The sequence below is a fragment of the Microcebus murinus genome, chromosome 17 (assembly GCF_040939455.1).
Source record: "Microcebus murinus isolate Inina chromosome 17, M.murinus_Inina_mat1.0, whole genome shotgun sequence".
Taxonomy (NCBI): domain Eukaryota; kingdom Metazoa; phylum Chordata; class Mammalia; order Primates; family Cheirogaleidae; genus Microcebus; species Microcebus murinus.
Window position 1 is genome coordinate 16,074,358 of NC_134120.1, and position 17,929 is coordinate 16,092,286.

At 42.8% G+C, this 17,929-nt stretch overlaps 1 protein-coding gene across 4 annotated transcripts in view; it reads right to left on the minus strand.

Moving 5' to 3' along the window:
• Positions 1-17,929, minus strand: part of NEDD4L (NEDD4 like E3 ubiquitin protein ligase) — a 327,232-nt gene that overhangs the window by 184,389 nt on the left and 124,914 nt on the right. The window contains exon 1 of one of the 4 annotated variants that reach the window (XM_075993837.1): positions 12,065-12,293. The exons of 2 other annotated variants lie outside the window; for them this stretch is intronic. The gene's annotated coding sequence lies outside the window, so the exon portion shown is untranslated. Of the gene's footprint in view, positions 1-12,064; positions 12,294-17,929 lie in introns of those variants that run through there. One more of the 4 variants, XM_075993838.1, reaches the window with a different exon arrangement.

Consider the following 17,929-nt stretch of genomic DNA (forward strand, 5'->3'; position numbering starts at 1 on the left):
GTTACTTTAAGTTTCTGCCGTTAGTTTCATAAATAATATTGGCCTGTACTTTTATAAAGTTTATCAGGTTTTTTAATTAAAATTTTGCTGGTTTTATAAAATGAACTGGGAACCTTTCCATATTTTATTTACTATGTCCTAGAATAGCATAAAACACTAAATTTTCTTTTTTTTTTTAAAGGCTAGATAAAACTCCATGGAGTCCAGGTATCTTTTTCAATGGTGATGTTTAATCACCTTTCCTATCTCTTCTATAGTAATGGGTCTAATTCAACTTTTCCATGCTTCTTGGATCAATTTTGGCAATTTGTGTTTTACCTAAAAATTAGCCCACATGGTTTCAAATGTGTGTTTGGTTGCGTGAAATGTTTTTCCTATAAAGTCTATTGATCCCTCCTGTGTCTCTGGTTCTATTTCCTTTCTAATATCGATTTCTGCTCTCCTTTTTCCTAAATTCAGAGGAAGGGAGTCCATTTTCATTGGTCAAATAACAAGCTACTGGTTTTATTTAACCTTTAAATCTTATCTTCATCTCTTAATTTTTCCCTCCTAGTTTACTTTTTGTTTACCTAGTTGTTCTTTTTCTAATTTCTTATGGCGCATAAGCAATTCCTTTATTTTTCACCTTTTTTAATACTGTAGACAGCTCTTCCTTTCTAGGTGATATGTTGTTAGATATTTAGAACTTTTACAAAGAACAAGAAAGAAAAACACCTAAGATGAAAATGGTAAGAGCTACAAGGCAGGTTAGCAATGGGATAAATAGGCTAGTTGTCATTCTAAGAAAAGGGGATTAACAAACCAGCCACAGGAGGAAGAGAAAGAGGAGGGGGGAGGAGTTGTCTCCAATTCCTGAGTACAGGCCAAGTTTAAACTTCCATCTCTTGTTTATCTCCCTTATTGAATTGTTAGGTTTTTCTCTTTATTTCACATTTCTGAGAAAAAAGAAATGACTGGCTTCATATACAGGCTTAAACCCCGCCCCCCCTCCCCCCACACACACACAGACAACCTGCCACCGGAATGAATCCTGCAGTCAGACTACATTTAGTCTAATTTTAAAACTTCTATCTGCAATCAAGACAGTGTTCCAAAGCTAAGGCACCACAGGATCTTACTAATGCACAAATGTGCCCTAATACATTGGAAGAGCATTTTCAGCACAGATTTGATATGTAACTCCTAGAGAGCAGAAGAGTCAATCATTCAGATCCCACTCGTTTTCCAGGTTCAGCAAAGTTATCTTTATAAAAAGTGACCTTGTCTATGTGATAGCTTCAAACAGCAACTCTCAAAAACTGGTGCTTAAGGGGCAAAGAGAATCTGCTTATCCCAGGGTAAGAGGCTCTGACCTAGTTAGAAAACTGTCTAAGGCCAGAAGCAAAGCTGCTACTATTTTCTTAATCCTCACTACAGGGAATTTTAGAAGACTTAAAAGGTCCCAACCTGGCCTGGGGAACTTGAAAATGACACTCAAATAAAATCACATTCATTTATGCTCTACTAATTCAGAATTATTTTTATGAGCTGGAAAGAGTTTGGACTCACATTTCCATTTTTAGACCCTATGACAACAGGCTGAGAAGGAGGTTCAACCTACTTATGGGAACAAATTTTAGACGCTCTGACTCATATGTAAACAACCAACGTGCTAATAATTTATCTGTTCGGTTAAAGCACATACTTCTATGCGGGCTGCTACCATAAGTCCTTGTCAGAAACAGAGCCAAAATGAACATTTTCATATGTCCTATGTTTAATTTTTTCACTTTGTTCCTGACTCCTTTCCCTAGTAGATCCCAATAAGTAAAACATTACTATTAAACCCCCATTATATCAGGAACTCTTTGGTGGCAGGAAACCATTTAATGTTCCTAAGGGAATCTGAAACCAGTGAGGAAATATTATATCCCTTCCCTGTAGGCTGTGTGCACTCTTTTGGAGAAAGTACAGTTCTACCTTACATGGAAAAAAAAACCAAAACTGAACTGTACCCTGCTTGACCAATCTGTAGATCCTGATGTCAGACCCTGTTAGAGTACAGAAGCAAGGTCAAGGGTGTGGTTGCACCCCAAGATCACCAAGGGGGTGGGCGTGGGTACTGCTGCTACTATTAATAAGTCACAGAAATGTTAAAAAGGTGGAATAGGGCTTGGGGGCTCTAAGCCCTTAAGTCTCTTAGAATCCACTTGCTGGCTCTGCACAAGACCAGCAACCCAAGTACCTTGATACATTCTTATCTCACCGGAAGTAACAATCCCCGCCAAAGCCCACTTGTATCTACACACATAACCCTACATGCCTTAACCCGCTCCTCAGGGAGGAAAACACTACTCCAGAACTAGGAGTCGGACATATTCAAGGCCCCGTATTGGCTATACACAATCACTATTTCCAATTTCCCAGGAAAAAAATCTTTAAAATGGGCTATTTGGTTGACTCACCACCCCCTTCACCCCTCACATGGCTCTCTGGTTTTCATCTGTGAAAATGTAAAAGGAATAATCTATTTTCCAAACTTCAGTAACAGTCAGCTACTTGTCATGGTTAATAAATAACCTGGCTGGGCCAGTTGGAATTTCCAGATATTCCATGATACTCTTTTGAAGCGCTTAAATGTCACTTTCTGATGGAAACGTATTGCCATTCTTAGCAAACGACCGCACGCTAAAGCCTAAAGAGAAGGGAAGAGACAGCAGAGCTAATGTGTGCTCTCACAATGCCAAGGACAAGAGTGGAGACAGACACTTCAAAGGGCTGTTTCTGGTGCATAGGATGGGGGTGGGGGGACTGAGCGACTCAGGATTCTCCCAAATTCTGTCACGACCACCCAATAAATAGTCACCACACAATAAACAGTCTGCTGTGGTGGCCAGTTCAGGCGCCCAGGTGGGGGCGCAACTGCTTCCTTCCTGCATGTTAGAGCTGTAGTATTTGCCTAATGAGGTCAGGGACAGGTAGCCCACCATGCCTCCCCCAAACATTCACACCCTCAATGCCTCCAAGCTCAGCCAGTAATTGTGCTGTCACTTCTGCCACATACCTGTCCCCTTCCCTCTTCTCTCTCACCTGTGCTAGTTCCAGCTTTTGTGTGTTATTTTTCCCACGTATCTTAAGCTGTGATGCCAGATATCTGTGCATAAGTTACCGTGTCGGGCAAAGATGAATTCATGTGCTCCTTGGGCGGTGTGCCCGTCCCCAAGGGCTAACACCGGAGGACAGGGGCTAGCGACCCAGTGCAAACAGCTCTGCACACTGGTCCCAGAGTTTGACCAGAAAACTTGGTGCAATCTTCTAACCACTTTGCTGAGATGAACCCAATCACGCTCACACTGGAAGTTTCAACAGATCCTGTCCCCAATACACAGGGAAGCATCTTGCATTTCTCTGAGAAGAGCCTTATTTCAGTAACGAGGAATGACAAGAATTCAGGAAGCCATCATACAGAACTTGGCATCTGAACTGGGCCTCACCAGGTAAGCACAGTTCAGACACACGCAGAGAGGGGCAGCGCCAGGTCACTAAGATTCTAAGGAAACAAACACCAGAACATATACGAGGAAGGCAGGCAGCTCAGTTTGGCTACAACCAGGCGGGTGGAAAAGGAAGTGAGAAGGAAACTGGCTTAGACCAGAACCATATTCTACGTGAATACCAGGAAAAGGGTATTTTTTTTTCACAATAATTCTTTCTTAATTACTGGTGGTTTCTATCATTTCTCTGTAAGTCTTCAACTGATGACTACAGACTAGCCCTGAAATCTCAGGACTCTCCTTCCTACATGTTTTCTATTCTTACTCTACGCCAATTAAGTGCATCATCTCACTTCCTTCTCCCAATCAACATGCTCCAGAGTCCCTGCCAGCTGCCCCCCTCCCCGCCACCCCAGGAGCACACACACAACACACCCACCCTCCTCTGGCCAAAATAACCCAAGCTACTTATGTTTATAAAACAAACTTTCAAATATTTTTACCAAAAACATTTCTCCTAAAGAGAACTTCCATAATTTTGAGAAAGGGCAAATATTTTTGCCAGGTGACTATATTTGCCTTTCTTTAATTTAATCTCTGTGATTCCTTTGGCCATCTGTCAACACAACAGATGACTAGGCTTGTCAGTTCAGGGTTTACAACTCACATTCCTACCCACTACTGTCCAGGGACTAGCTGGAAGCTGGCGACCATGAAACCACATTAGTTCATTAGGAACAAGTTAAAAGGACTAATGATCTAAGGTACAGGAAACACAAATAGGACATGAATAAAGAGGATACCTTCTACATTGCTAACTATCCGTGGAGATCTTAGGATATCTTGTGGCTGCTGATAAAATAATATTTAGTCCATGAGTTTAACTCTCAACCCAAACGTCTTATACTGAGGTGCTCGTGGTCTGTTGGATATCTGCGTCTGATACATGTTCTACTTTATCACTAATATGATGCTGAGCTCCCCTCTTTCCTGCCTGTTACTTTTTAATCTATTTTTCTTTCCTATCTTCACTGTACTCTATAAGATTTCAGAGTTGGCGAATTTCGTGTTGTCTCACAAACTATTTAATGTCTTCTTTAGTGTTTTCATGACACCTGTAGTCTCAGCTACTTGCTCAGGAGGCTTAGGCAGAACCCAAGAGTTTGAGGTTGCAGTGAGCTATGATGATGCCAGTGCACTCTAGCCAGGGTGACAGAGTGAGACTGTCTCCAAAAATGAAGAAATTAAAAGGAAAAAAAAAAAAAAGATTGTAAGCATCTTGATGTCAAGGGATTTACCCTTTAATTGTTTTTTATTCCACTTACCCACCTTGTCACACATACACCTAAAGCAAAATAAATGCTTACTGTGAATAAATGAATCACCATTAACTATTTTATAAATGTTTTAGTGCCTACAAAGTGAAGTGCAGATAGATACCACAACACATCTGGTAATAATGTCAGCTAGGCTTTTGAATTCAAAAAAGTTGCATTATTATTATAAGTCTTTCTATGAAACTGATTATTTTCTGTGGCTAAAAGCAATGGCTTTTTCATAACAGTTGGTTTGAACTGGATTGACTTAAACCAGGCTAAGATTAACTAGTACAAATCTTAAAATACTGAAAATGTTTCCTTAATTAATTATGCCCATATACATTGCAGTACATAGTTGTTATTTTTCAAATGCTACACGTTTTTAGGGTCTGAATCACTAATCATCTCAGACAGTCTGGCAAGACTTAATTTATCTGAGAGCTCAACTACCAAATGGAGAATTTCATTTAATTATATAAAAAGTAAAAAGAATTTGCAAAATATTTTAACCAGTCATGGTTATTTTAACATTTACTAATTCGGATGCAGCTAGCATACTTTAGAAAAAGACATCATCTGTTTCTTAGTATAAAAAGCTATCTTTTTTTAAAAACAAAAAAAAAAAACCCTATACATTTACCAACACTACATATTGTTATGCTAAAATCTTTCCTATAGCATGCTAAAACCTCATCACTGCATCTAGACATATTAATACTTAGATTATTATTACCACTTCCCCCAAAATGACCTTCCAAAATGGAAATTTAAGAGACTGGAAACACTCAATCTAACAGTAAAGAATTTTATTATGACAATGATTTCACTACTTATAGTCACTTTAGCTGCCAAGACAGTTTGTGGATAATTTAAGAAGTAAATCCCTATTAAGCTTTTATTTAGGTATGCATTGAGGCCTAATATGATCAGTTACTAGCAAACGCAGAAATGCATGCCTGCACACGTGTGCACGCGCGCGCGCACACACACACACACACACACACCCCACAGCAGCAGTAAAGCAAAGAAATGGAACTAGTAACTCTTATGTTGTGATATATATGCTAACAAAAGCATTTTAAGGTCTTTAACATGAATGATGAGAAAATGCATAATAAACTGAACACATGAAGAATGTACAAATTAGCATGCACAGAGTCATGAAACAAAGCAAGGGCACTTGCCAAACAAGAGGAATATGATGCGTCCAAGACAAATCGAGAGGGATGAAGGCTGGGTTGAATGAATGGAGCAGGAATGGAAGGCAGCGCAACCCAGGAAAGACCCCACCCCCAAAGAGATCAACTCTGGACCCCTTCAGGGATGGACCAGAGACAGGCAGCCGGAGGACAGCACCGGGAGGAAGGGCGGAGTCTATCTGTTCAAAAGGAGCCTGCGCCATTCCTGTTGACACCCCGCTGCCGCGTCCCCTCCTGGAGGAGACCACCCCAGCACATCTGCAAGCTGACTGTGCAAGGGTCGCCTGGGAACCCAGTAAACAGCACTTTCTAACTCAGTCCCTCGGACATCCTGCATTTCTAACAAGTTCTCAGGCCCTGCTGCTGGGCCTCGGACCGCACTTTTGAGTTAGCACAGCCCTAGGGCACCGGCCACCAACGGCAGGCAGAGGGAAGGACAGTTTCACAGGCAGAACGTCACCTGCCAGGTGGAGAAGAGAAGACCTAAGAGTTCATGGGTCTCCCTTCATTCCCTTGTCTCAGGTCTTTCATCAGTAAAACAAGAAGGGTAAGCCCATCTCTAAGGTTCCTTTCTAACTTTAAAAACTTGGGGCAGGAAGAAAGGCTTAGGGACTAAAGAGCTGCACTTCTTATCAGGGGTTAAAGAGCAGGACAGAGGTTGAGAGAATAAAATTTTACTGAGGAGCTACACTGTCTACAAGGCAAGAAAGGAAGAATCTGCTTATCCCAAGTGGAATGCCTAGACAGAAACAAAATGACACATGCCCAGGGCTATTTATTGTACGTGTGCATGCCTGAACACACACACACAAACAAGTCTGCGAATGACCCAAGTGTCCAGCAGCAGTGGACTGACTGAACTGCAGTACCCCATAGCAGAGAGCTATAAAAAAAAACACAAGCGAGTCCTCTGTACGTAGACAGTGAGTGAGCGGCAGGATACAGTGCTAAGTGAAGACAACAGGGCTCAGAATTGTGTGTATCATGTGCTACTCAATGAGTAAAAGGAATATAAATATATTCATATTATTTCCAAAAAGGACAATGGAGGGATAACCCCAAATCTAATAACAACGGTCACCTATTGGGGGTCAAGGATGAAAGGTAGACTTAATATACCTAATGGTGATGATTTGGTCAGCATTTTTATCTCATTTAAAAAGAAAATTAAATTTAGTAAAAGCAAACTCAAACATCAAGTTAGGGGTGAACCTATAGAGAAACATTATTGTAGCTAACGTTGAAATGTGTTTTCACTGTCCTCCCCAATGGTATATATGCTAAATAAAAAAGACTGCAAAGAAACATTAAACTGCACTCGGGCAATAAAGAAGCTGAGGGGGAGGGAGTTCGTCATGCTGCTTGCTATCATGCTATCATCTCTATTTTGTGTATGTTTGAGTAATAAAAAACTTTCCAAGTAATCTTCATCTAACACACATACACACACCCTGAGTAAGAATGCAAGAAAACACAGATTTGCACCAAAGCCAACCTTAGCACCCCAAGATGAATGTTAACATAATATAAGATCTACCATATAAATAAATGAAAGGGGGGGGGCGCATCTAACTCCTGCAAAGTAATATATTCAGCATCTGTACAGATCTCACTGTATTCAAATACATTTTCTATTATCTCATTCTATTTTCACAACAAAATGGCACAAGATGACTATTTTGTCCATTATCGACTAAGATAAGTGACTCAAATGGATTCAAACTCAAGTTCTTTTATCTCCAAGTCCAGTGATTTTCATACTTTCCCCCGGTAGCCACAGAAACAGAGTGTGAAGCAGGGGTGGGGCCACGAACCTAAAGCCAGCAATCTCAAGCAGTACTTTAAAAATCCCTATATTCTATAATACGTCCATGTTTGTTTTAATACAGATAAAAGTATATTTCGTGACATATCATTAAATAGAATAGGCCCATATATGTTTCGTGGCTTTATGGACCCAGGAACCAAAGTTCCTTATTTTGGTTTCAGAGGCACTGAATTACACCAGCCTGCCCAGAGACAGTGATATCTGTCACCCAAATGCCTCTGGAGACCCAGCAAAAAAATGGGACACATTGAATTTGTCCAACTGGCACATTGGTGGTAGCATTACCAGCTGACAGTATTTCAAATGTCATCTACAAATACACTTTCTGTTGATGTAACATTTTAGACCCGAAAAGTATGTCTAGTCTTTTAAACGTACCACCTAAAAATGCCTTAGTGAGGGCAATGACAAATAAATTTAAATCACATACTGCCATTTGAAATTGTTCAAAATTATTTGGGCACATTTTGGAAAGGGGCACTTTGATAGCTATCCTGACCAGACAGCTGAGACAAACACAGAACACAACTTTGCAGCAGCCTGTCTCAAAGAAAAACAACACAATAAAACGTACTACTATATCTATTAGCAAAATGGCAGCAATTTTGTTTGTGCTTTTTATTTCATTTTTTTCTTTCAGCATATTATGGGGGTACAAATGTTTAGGTTACATATATTGCCTTTGCCCCACCCCAGTCAGAGCTTCAAGCGTGTCCATCACCCAGATGGTGCGCACTGCACCTATTAGGTGTCAATATCCCCATCCCCTCTTCCCCCCTCCCACCTGCCAGACACCTGATGAATGTTACTACTATATGTGCACTTAAGTGTTGACCAGTTAATACCAGCTTACTGGTGAGTATATGTGGTGCTTATTTTTCCATTCCTGGGATACTTCACTTAGTAGAATGGGCTCCCACTCTATCCAGGACAATACAAGAGGTGATAGATCGCCATTGTTTCTTATAGCTAAATAATACTCCATTGGTATACATATACCACATTTTATTAATCCACTCATGTATTGATGGGCACTTGGATTGTTCCCACATTTTTGCAATTGTGAATTGTGCTGCTATAAACATTCTAGTGCAGACGTCTTTTTTCACAGAATGCCTTTTGTTCTTTTGGGTAAATACCCAGTAACGGGATTGCTGGATCAAATGGTAGTTCTCCTTGTAGCTCTTGGAGGTATCTCCATATTGCTTTCCACAGAAATTGTACCAGTTTGCAGTCCCACCAGCAGTGTTTGAGTGTTCCTACTTCTCTGCATCCATGCCAACATGTGCTTTTTAAAGTAAACATTTTGCTTTAGAATAGTCTCAGATTACAGAATTAGTGCGACAACAGCACAGGGCTCCCATGTACCCTGTGGCCAGTTTCCCCTATTTTAAAAATCTACATTAGTACAGGACATTTCTCACAATCAAAGAATCAAGGTTGATTTATCATTAACAAAAGTCCATACTTTATTCTGATTTCCCCTAATGTCCTTTTTCCTGTTCCAAGATACAACTGTGTTTCCCCCCCCCATTTAAAACTGAACTTCCATTCTTCCTCCTGACCAAAAAAAAAAAAAAATAAAACTGAACCATAGGAAGGCTATTAGAGCTAATATAACAAATCCAAGCCTGAAAGTCTAAAATAATGCTCCCCAAAGGCATCCAAAGCCAAAGAAAGATGCCAATATTGGATGAAACACCATCAAGAGAAAGCTCTTCAGCAAACCAACCTTGACCTACAGCTACAGGAACCACCAAGACAACCACTCTGGATGTCAGTTCTAATTCTCACACTGGCTCCGTCATGCCAAGCTTGTGTGTCATTCAAATCAGATCAACAAATATCTTCCTGGGGTCTGAAACTTACAAAATTCTTCTCTGGGCACTGGCAGGACCCAAAGGTGCGTGAGTCATCATCCCATTCCCAAAGTTAGTGTCATCTAGAGTTTGACGAAGGGGCCAAGAAGTGAACACATAAAAAGTTAACCTAAGGCCGGGCGCGGTGGCTCACACCTGTAATCCTAGCACTCTGGGAGGCCGAGGAGGATCACTCGAGGTCAGGAGTTTGAAACCAGACTGAGTAAGAGCCAGACCCCATCTCTACTGAAAAAATAGAAATTAACTGGCCAACTAAAAGTATATGGAAAAAATTAGCTGGGCATGGTGGTGCATGCCTGTAGTCCCAGCTACTCGGGAGGCTGGGGAAGGAGGATTGCTTGAACCCAGGAGTCTGGGGTTGCTATGAGCTAAGCTGACACCATGCACTCTAGCCAGGGCAACAGAATGAGACTCTTGTCTCAAAAAAAAAAAGTTAACCTGGAAGATTTCAAAGAGCAAGGCAATGACGACGAAAGGTGTCGGAAATCAGTACATGATTAACTGAAAAGCGAATTAGGGCAAAAATTGCCCTAAGAACTGAAACGAAGGAGAAACCACATCAGAATAGATTAGGAAAGGAAAGTTAACCTTTCTGGGCTAGTTTCTTCATCTCCAAAGAAAAAGCATTAGACTAAATTTACTTAGAGATCCCCCCCTTCTGTTTCTAAAACTCCACAATTCACATCCCAGCCTCCAATGCAGAGAGGTAAGCAGCACAGATATCCCTTCCTATGCCCATTACAGAGATGAGGAAATCAGCCCAGGTCCTGCCCTCGGCCACAGGACTTGGGACAACAGGACCCCACCAGGTCTCCCCCCAGCTCCCACGGAGAGCGTCTCCTGCCCCCAGGTGACAGGAGGCCTCCCTTCAGGCAGTGGATACTAGCAAACTATCAAGTAGCCATCTATTGTGTTATTTAGTTGGCTAGGTTAAAATAATATACTTTGCCAATAATTTGAACTTGAAAGAAATATACATTTTATTAAAGCTATGATATAGAATTCACAGGCTCCACTAATTTGTTAATTCAACCAGGCTCCACTGAGCACTTTTACTAAAAAAACCAAACATTGACTCCTTATGGATAGGTTACTCAGAGACTTCGGGTTTTCCACGGCATTTCTTACTTTGTACATTCTTTAAAGCAAAGTTCCTCAACCTGGGCACTGTCGATACTTCGGGCTACACTTGCGTGCGGCCGGGTCGACCCGGGCAGTGTAGATGGCAGGGCAGCACCCAGGCTTCCGCTCACCAGGTGCCGGGAGCACCCGCGTGCCCCTCCCCCTCGAACTGTGGCAACCAAGAACGTCTCCAGATATTGCCCCATGTCCTGTGAGGGAGGGAGCAAAAATTGCCACTGGCTGAAAACCACTGCCTTTAACCAATTCGGGACATATATGAATATAATATGATTTCAATAGCAATAGTAGATTTCAATGTGGATTAAATGACTCTAAAAAATAAATAAACCAATATTTGTCTCAGAAAATATGATCGTTATGGGAGATCCAAGAAGCAAAATCACAGTTCTTCCCCTCCGCCATTAAGAATTAGCACTTTTTAAAATGGTAAATACAATGTATAGATTCAGTCATTCCCTAGAAACAAGGAATTCGAATCAGAAATCATTCTTAATCCTTTCCATCCTAGGACTCTAAAACATCAGATTCTACCACCAGCAGCCAAATCAATCAAGCGTGCGGCAGAACTCGGTCTGGGAAAGGGGCCAAAACGGACAAGCCATGCCCGCCGTGTGCCACCTGGCTCACCCACATCCCGCCCCAGAGGACCAGGGACGCAAAGCACCGGCCATTACAGCAGGCCGTATTCTCCAGAAGAAAACTAAGGCCAGGGAAAAGGGAAGATCCACTTGGGAAGGATGCACCTAGCAAATGCTTTAGGCCAACGTCCCCAGGTTCTTATAAGTTACCCTGTGTAATCTGGGACAGGGTGGTGAGAAATACCTCAATCATCAACAGTTAAGCAGGACAAATAAGTTCTCGAGGGAAATCTGTGACATTGGAGGCTGAGGCCGAAAACTGTTATCCGTTAAAATCCTAAAAGGGGACATTCCTCATTTTTGCAACAATGAAAGCTATTTCTCATCTTTTTTTAGGTATCAATGTGTACATGCAGAAATCGCCACTACCACATATCTAGGTCAGGAGAAAATGGCTAACTCTGCCGGCCCTACGAGCTGCAGGGCCATCCACACAGCTCCTTCCTTTCTGGAGGGGGGCAGAACAGTGAAGAGGGCAGGCGGTTGCCAAGGTGGCTGAGAGAGACCCAGGCAGTTGGGAGCCCTCGACCACCCAGCCCCCCCACCCCTACCTGGACAGAGCGCGGGGCAGCCCCTTCCCTAACCTGCTCAGGGGGAGGCTCACCCCAAGGTCTTCGGATTGCAGGAGCCCAATCCCCACCCTCGCGTCCTCCACCGAAGAGACCGCTCTGCAAGCTGCTCTTCTGCTGAACAGCTCAGCTGGGTCCCACCTCGAATGTCTCAGCCCAAATTCCACCGGAGGGGAAGAGCGCACATAAAGAGAAAACCAGCTATGCCCAGTTCCTACAGGTGTGGAGGTGGCTGGCAGGGACTGGATCACGTGGGAGGATCACGGAGTTCACCTGTGCGGTACTAACCATGCTCAATGTTAATCAAGGCAGAGAATCGCTCACATCAAAGATCATTAACCAGGCACTCAGGCCCCTTGGCAAGAGGTGAGAGTTCACGAGTTGAAAAAAATGCATTTGAATGAAGTGGCAGCCGCCTGTTGTCAAACACAGGTCTGGGTCATTTCGGGAGAAGGGCACGTCAATGGGGAAGGAGGAACAGAACCAAAGGTGTGGGGGGGTGTCTTGCTTGGGCGTCGGGGGCAACAGTGCTGGGTCCTTTCTGCCCACACATAGCTGCGTTTCACTCCCTCGGGTTTATTTTCTGTTCTTCCTTTTCCCGTAGGAGGCGTAACCATCACCTCCGGGCCAAGCAGTCCACAGGTAAGGTCTCTCTGGTGGTTGCCGTGCCAATTTTCTATTTCTCAACAGAAACTTCTCCTTTGAAGGTGATGGTACATACAGGCTCTCCCGTCTCAAGTCACACACAAAAATGATGGCATTTCCCTACCGCCAAACTGCTCCGCGCTCTCTCCCCACACCCAGGGACCCAACACTGCACAAATCTCAAGCAAAACAAGAGTCACCATCAAGCAAACAGGGTCAGGAGTTCAATTTCACACATTAGAAACTGCCACGGTTTTGAAGATTCCTGACAAATGTTCTTTCTGACATGCTTCAAGTTGCTGCACATGCTTGGCTTCCTCCCCCACGCACGAACTCCCCACGAGCCAGCAGGCGCACCTGTCTCAGCCTTTGTCTGACAGTTTCCCATGGTTTACAGAATCGCCCCGAAGGAGCAGGCACTGCCCTGGCTTTCCGTTCCAGTATTGCTTAATGCAATGTCCCTCAATTTATGTATTTACCATAGAGCATTATTTGTAACTGATGTGAAGAGAAAAGAAAAAGAAAGAAAAGTCACACTATCCCAGCTAGTGAGATTATCCCAGCTAGGTCGGGCGGAGAGACGAGTTATTCCTGGAGATTAACTGCTATATGTTTTTTAATGACAATTAACATGCGTATTCTTTAACTTAACACATAACTGCTGGTTTTATTTTCTTTTAAAGGGAATAAAAGTTCATATGTTTGGAGGCTGAGGAGTGTGAGGAGTGATAATGAATAAGGATCTGTCAGGCACCTCATTTACAATTTTTAGAAGTTCCTAACTGAACATTTATCCATATAAGAGCAAAGCGATTTATCTGTGTGAACACATGTGAAAACTAAAGTAAGGAGTCATGTGACAAATCCCCAGGTATTTCCTGTAAAGGTTATAAAACAAGCAAGCAAGGTGTGTGTGTCCCAGGAGGTGAGTCTGAAACAATGAAGACGTACACCTGTCCCATCGAGACCCGGCTGGCTGCATTAGCTATTCTTTACATTGAACTTAACACACAATGAAGTCTAAAAAGAAAAAAAAAATTTTTTTAAATAAAAGATCTGTCCTCATTTCACCTGGGGTTTTGTACCAAATCTCTGAACTCTGCATGACAGATCCCTTCACTGTGTCTATTTTTGACATTTCAGGCACACAGTGATGACAAATGCAAGAATTTATTCAGAAAGGGGGCAGGGGAGAGGCACCAGAGCATTATCTGTGGTAATTTTTCAGTGCACTACCCTGAAAAGAAAGGTTTCACACAAGATGACAGAGGTTAAACACACATAAAGAATGAAAATGTTTCCCTGTACACCTTTTGATTTTTGAAGCATGCAAAAAATGTTTAATGGACATAAAAAAAAAAAAAAGCAAGCAAGTAAATTCAAATAATCGCCCAAATCCTGGTGCACTTAAGTTAAAGCTAATGGACTCACTGTAAGAGAACATTCTCTTGATGTTATAGGCACAGATCGAGTCAGGAAGGGAAACAGAACCTCTGGTGGCACTTACCAGATTCCAGGCAGGAAGAGCTCGTTTTAAAGAGGAGAGGCAAGAGACCGGCAGGTCTGGATGCAGATGGTCCGTTTCCCCTAACAACAGCAAGGCAGAGAGAAATTCTGGTCCCCGCCAGTTCCCGGCCAGGTGATTAACAGCCTGGATCGGGAGGTGCTGTGCTGGGGGAGGCACGAGGGGAGGGCCCCCAACAGCTACCACCCAGGTGACCCCCGCGCACAGCCACCCAGCCCAGCACCCCCGGAGCTGCACGGCTTGTGCTGTGCAGAAGCCCGTCTGGGCTGGAAGCTGCTGCCTCTCTCGAATCGGGAGCAGATTCAAGTGCTGGGAAGAGGAAGAGGCTCCTCGGAGGCAGCAGCCCAGCCAATGACTACAGGAGGAACTTTGTGTATTCAAGAGACACACACGAAAACCAACTCAAACCACAGCCCATGACGACACTGCCCCTGCAGCAAAACATCATGAAAGTTAGCAGCCAACGCACAGTGAGACATGTGGGTACCTGACTTGGCCAAGGAGACCTGGAACCTCAGAGGTCCCTAAGGCATACAGAATGCCCCGTTGTGAAAATGAATGGCATTTCCCCCTAAATGCCCATGCCGACATTAAAAGGAAGAATATTCCAGGGAATAGGAAACCCCTCTGGAAGCTTCTGTTTGAACTGCTCCACTGTCCTCATACATAAGGAACAAGCCCATTTCTCATCCCCCAGGGCTGGCTTTGGGCTCCATCCCCACCACCTTACTAGCTTGGTGACACTGAGGTCGTATCCTTACCTATCCCACCTTTGGTTTCCACATTGTAGTAATGGATCCTGGAAATCTCCTTCATGGACTGTTGTGAGGAATCTGTGAAATTTGGCCCCTTCTACGTTTCCTTACCTTTCAGCAGCCTGTGGCTCTAAAAGTATTGTCCTAAATCAACCACGGTCACCCCTTTCAGCCTCCCTCGGCTTAAAAACCGATTCAATGCATATCCAACAGCAAAAGATGTTTGTCCTACTCTCTTTTTCACCTATGTCTCCAACAAGTTAGGGAGGCTAATTTTAAAGTCATTGTTGCATGTAGCAGTGTCAAAGAGACAGATCCCATGACCTTTCAGCCCAAACCCTGCCAGGGACGAGTCGCAGCCCAAGGCTGAGGAGGCTTCTGCCCGGAGTTCCATGTAAACTCCCATGTCAAGGCCAAGAACGTGCCCACCTTTAAGAGCCAAGCGTGTTAAGGAAAAGAACAGGATCTTGATTGAGCTAGAGATCTTTTTCTTTAATGCTTCCTTTTAAAAAAGCAATTATTTCTTATAATGGGAATTCACAGCTTACTTAAATACCACTCTTTAATAAGAATGAGTAGGACATGGGTTACTGGTTCAGCACTACGCTTATCAAGTGACCGTCCATGGGAGGGGGAGACGTGGAGTCCCACCTGGGCCAGGAAGCTGCCATCACCACCTGGTGGTGGTTCTTCCTTATTGCGCTCACGAACCTGTACCATCCTCAACCCATTCTCCAAGAGGCAGCCGCTGCTTCACTGCCCTGAAGCCTTCATCCACTGCTAGTGAATATATCTAGGCCCAGCAGGGTCTCAAAGGCAGATGCCAACCTTAGGGAAAAAAGACCAGTGGAAGTGAAGGCCGTGGAAAAAGGAGAAACAGGAAGATTCGTGTTTAAGCAGTGTCACTGGGATACTCTCTAAAATGATATGAGTGATTTCTAAGACAGTATTTAGGGGGAGGACAATAAATCCAGGTCTTACAGGCAGCTGTAACAGGGCCTGGGTGACCAGCTGTGCCACAGCTGGCAAATAATGTCTGCATGTGGCAGCAGCATCTGTTTGCAGAGTGACAGAAGAGGGTGCCGCTTTTAGGTACAAAGGAAGACGGGAATTATCAGAACTTAATACCACACAACAGATACTTTTACCCACGTTATTCTATTAGATCATTTGCTAGACTGTAAAATTAGGAATCTGATTGATATTTAGCTTAATTTTTCCTAGAACAATTTCAAGAGGTAAATTTCAATACCTTCTGTCTTCCAATCGGATGTACATTTTCATGCATAAAATAATCCAAAGAAATAGCTCACACATAAAATAGCTTATCGCAAGAAATAGTCCTCACATCTGCCCTTCACCCCTCCCCCCCCACACACACACACTGGCCTTGCTCTCTTCTTAGCCACTTCACTTTAAAAAAACCTTTGCAGCCATCACGAGTGCAGGCCCAAGGCCACACAGGCTTGTGTTGTGTTGGAACACGACAATATCCAACTTGGATATGGACTGTTCAAAACGATCAGAAATGAAGCAAGCAGGCAGAGAGATAGCTCTATACATTAAAGGACCCTTTTTTGTTTTGTTTTTTTCATCTGGAAATCTATGGCCCATGTTCAAGTGCCAGGCTGAGCTCAAATTAGCAAGCGATGATAAACGCCTGCAGGCCTAGAACTCCATGTTCTGCATCTCCCTGTGCAGCGCCTTTCAACATAAATAGATGGCTGCTGAACCCGACTGAAAGGCAGAGACAAGTACCTGTGGGCTGCATCACCACCAGCTAACCCAGCAGAAGGCACTGATGCCTGTGCTCAGGGCGAGGCTGGAAACGAACCCTGCAAGCATTAAAAAGCATGTCAAGGCAGCTAGTAAGAAAACACTCAAATGAGTAGCAAACTGTCAAAGGGCCAATGTGAATCGCTAAACTAGATAAGCCAAGAATCAGGAGACCTAATTCTAATGATGCCTTTAACGTGTCCCCAACCTTCTTTGCTTGATTTAAGACAACTTAACATCTTTAAATTTTTAAGCTGTACAGAGTAATGCCAGTGTCCTCCTTAGCAATTTACCAATTACATCAGAGCAAACCTTGAGACGGTGTCAGTCCCAGGACCTTAGCTACAAAACTCAAATAAACAGAAACAGCCTCTGAATTCTGAAGTTGCAGCCACAAAAACCCAGGCCCTCGAGCTCAGAGCTGCACTAACCAACTCCCACGTAAGTCTGAACAAGCTTCATTATTTAGCTTCTCACTGCAAAGATTAGGCTTCTCACCTGCAATAAAATGGGCCAAATAGCATTGCTGCAAGCAGACACACCAAACATGCCAGAAAAGGGGGGGACACTAGTTGATTATAAATGGCAATTTAAAATCTCAGCCATTATAATTATCAATCATCCATTCAGAAAACAGTCTGCCATTATAAGCTCGTTTTCTCACTGTTAACCCTTCTATTTGAAGGTAGAACATAGATTTAAATAATAGGGGTAAGAGGTCAGCTATGAGATATAAATCATAGGTTCTCACTCAAAGAGATAACTTTATTTTTTAAATCTAAAATAAACCAATTATTATAAAATATAGGTTCTTCACAAGAAAACTACACATACATATGCTATGTACACACATGTACAGACCCACGTGCATATTTAGTTAGACAAAAATAAAATAAACACCTATGGACCCTTTCTCTGAAGAAACACTACTAATACATTAGGGCATTAATACCCTTTCAGATCTTCTTTTCTATTTCTGTATTGTATGTTTCTTTGATGGGATCAAATGATACGAACCAATCTGCAACTTACTTTTTCATTCTATGTTATAAAATGTTTCCATATCGTTAAATATTTTATCTGCAACATCATTTTAACAGCTTTACATTCTTCCATTATAAAGATATATAATTAAACTAATGTAAGTTGTTTCACGTTGTTTATTATAACAAACTATGC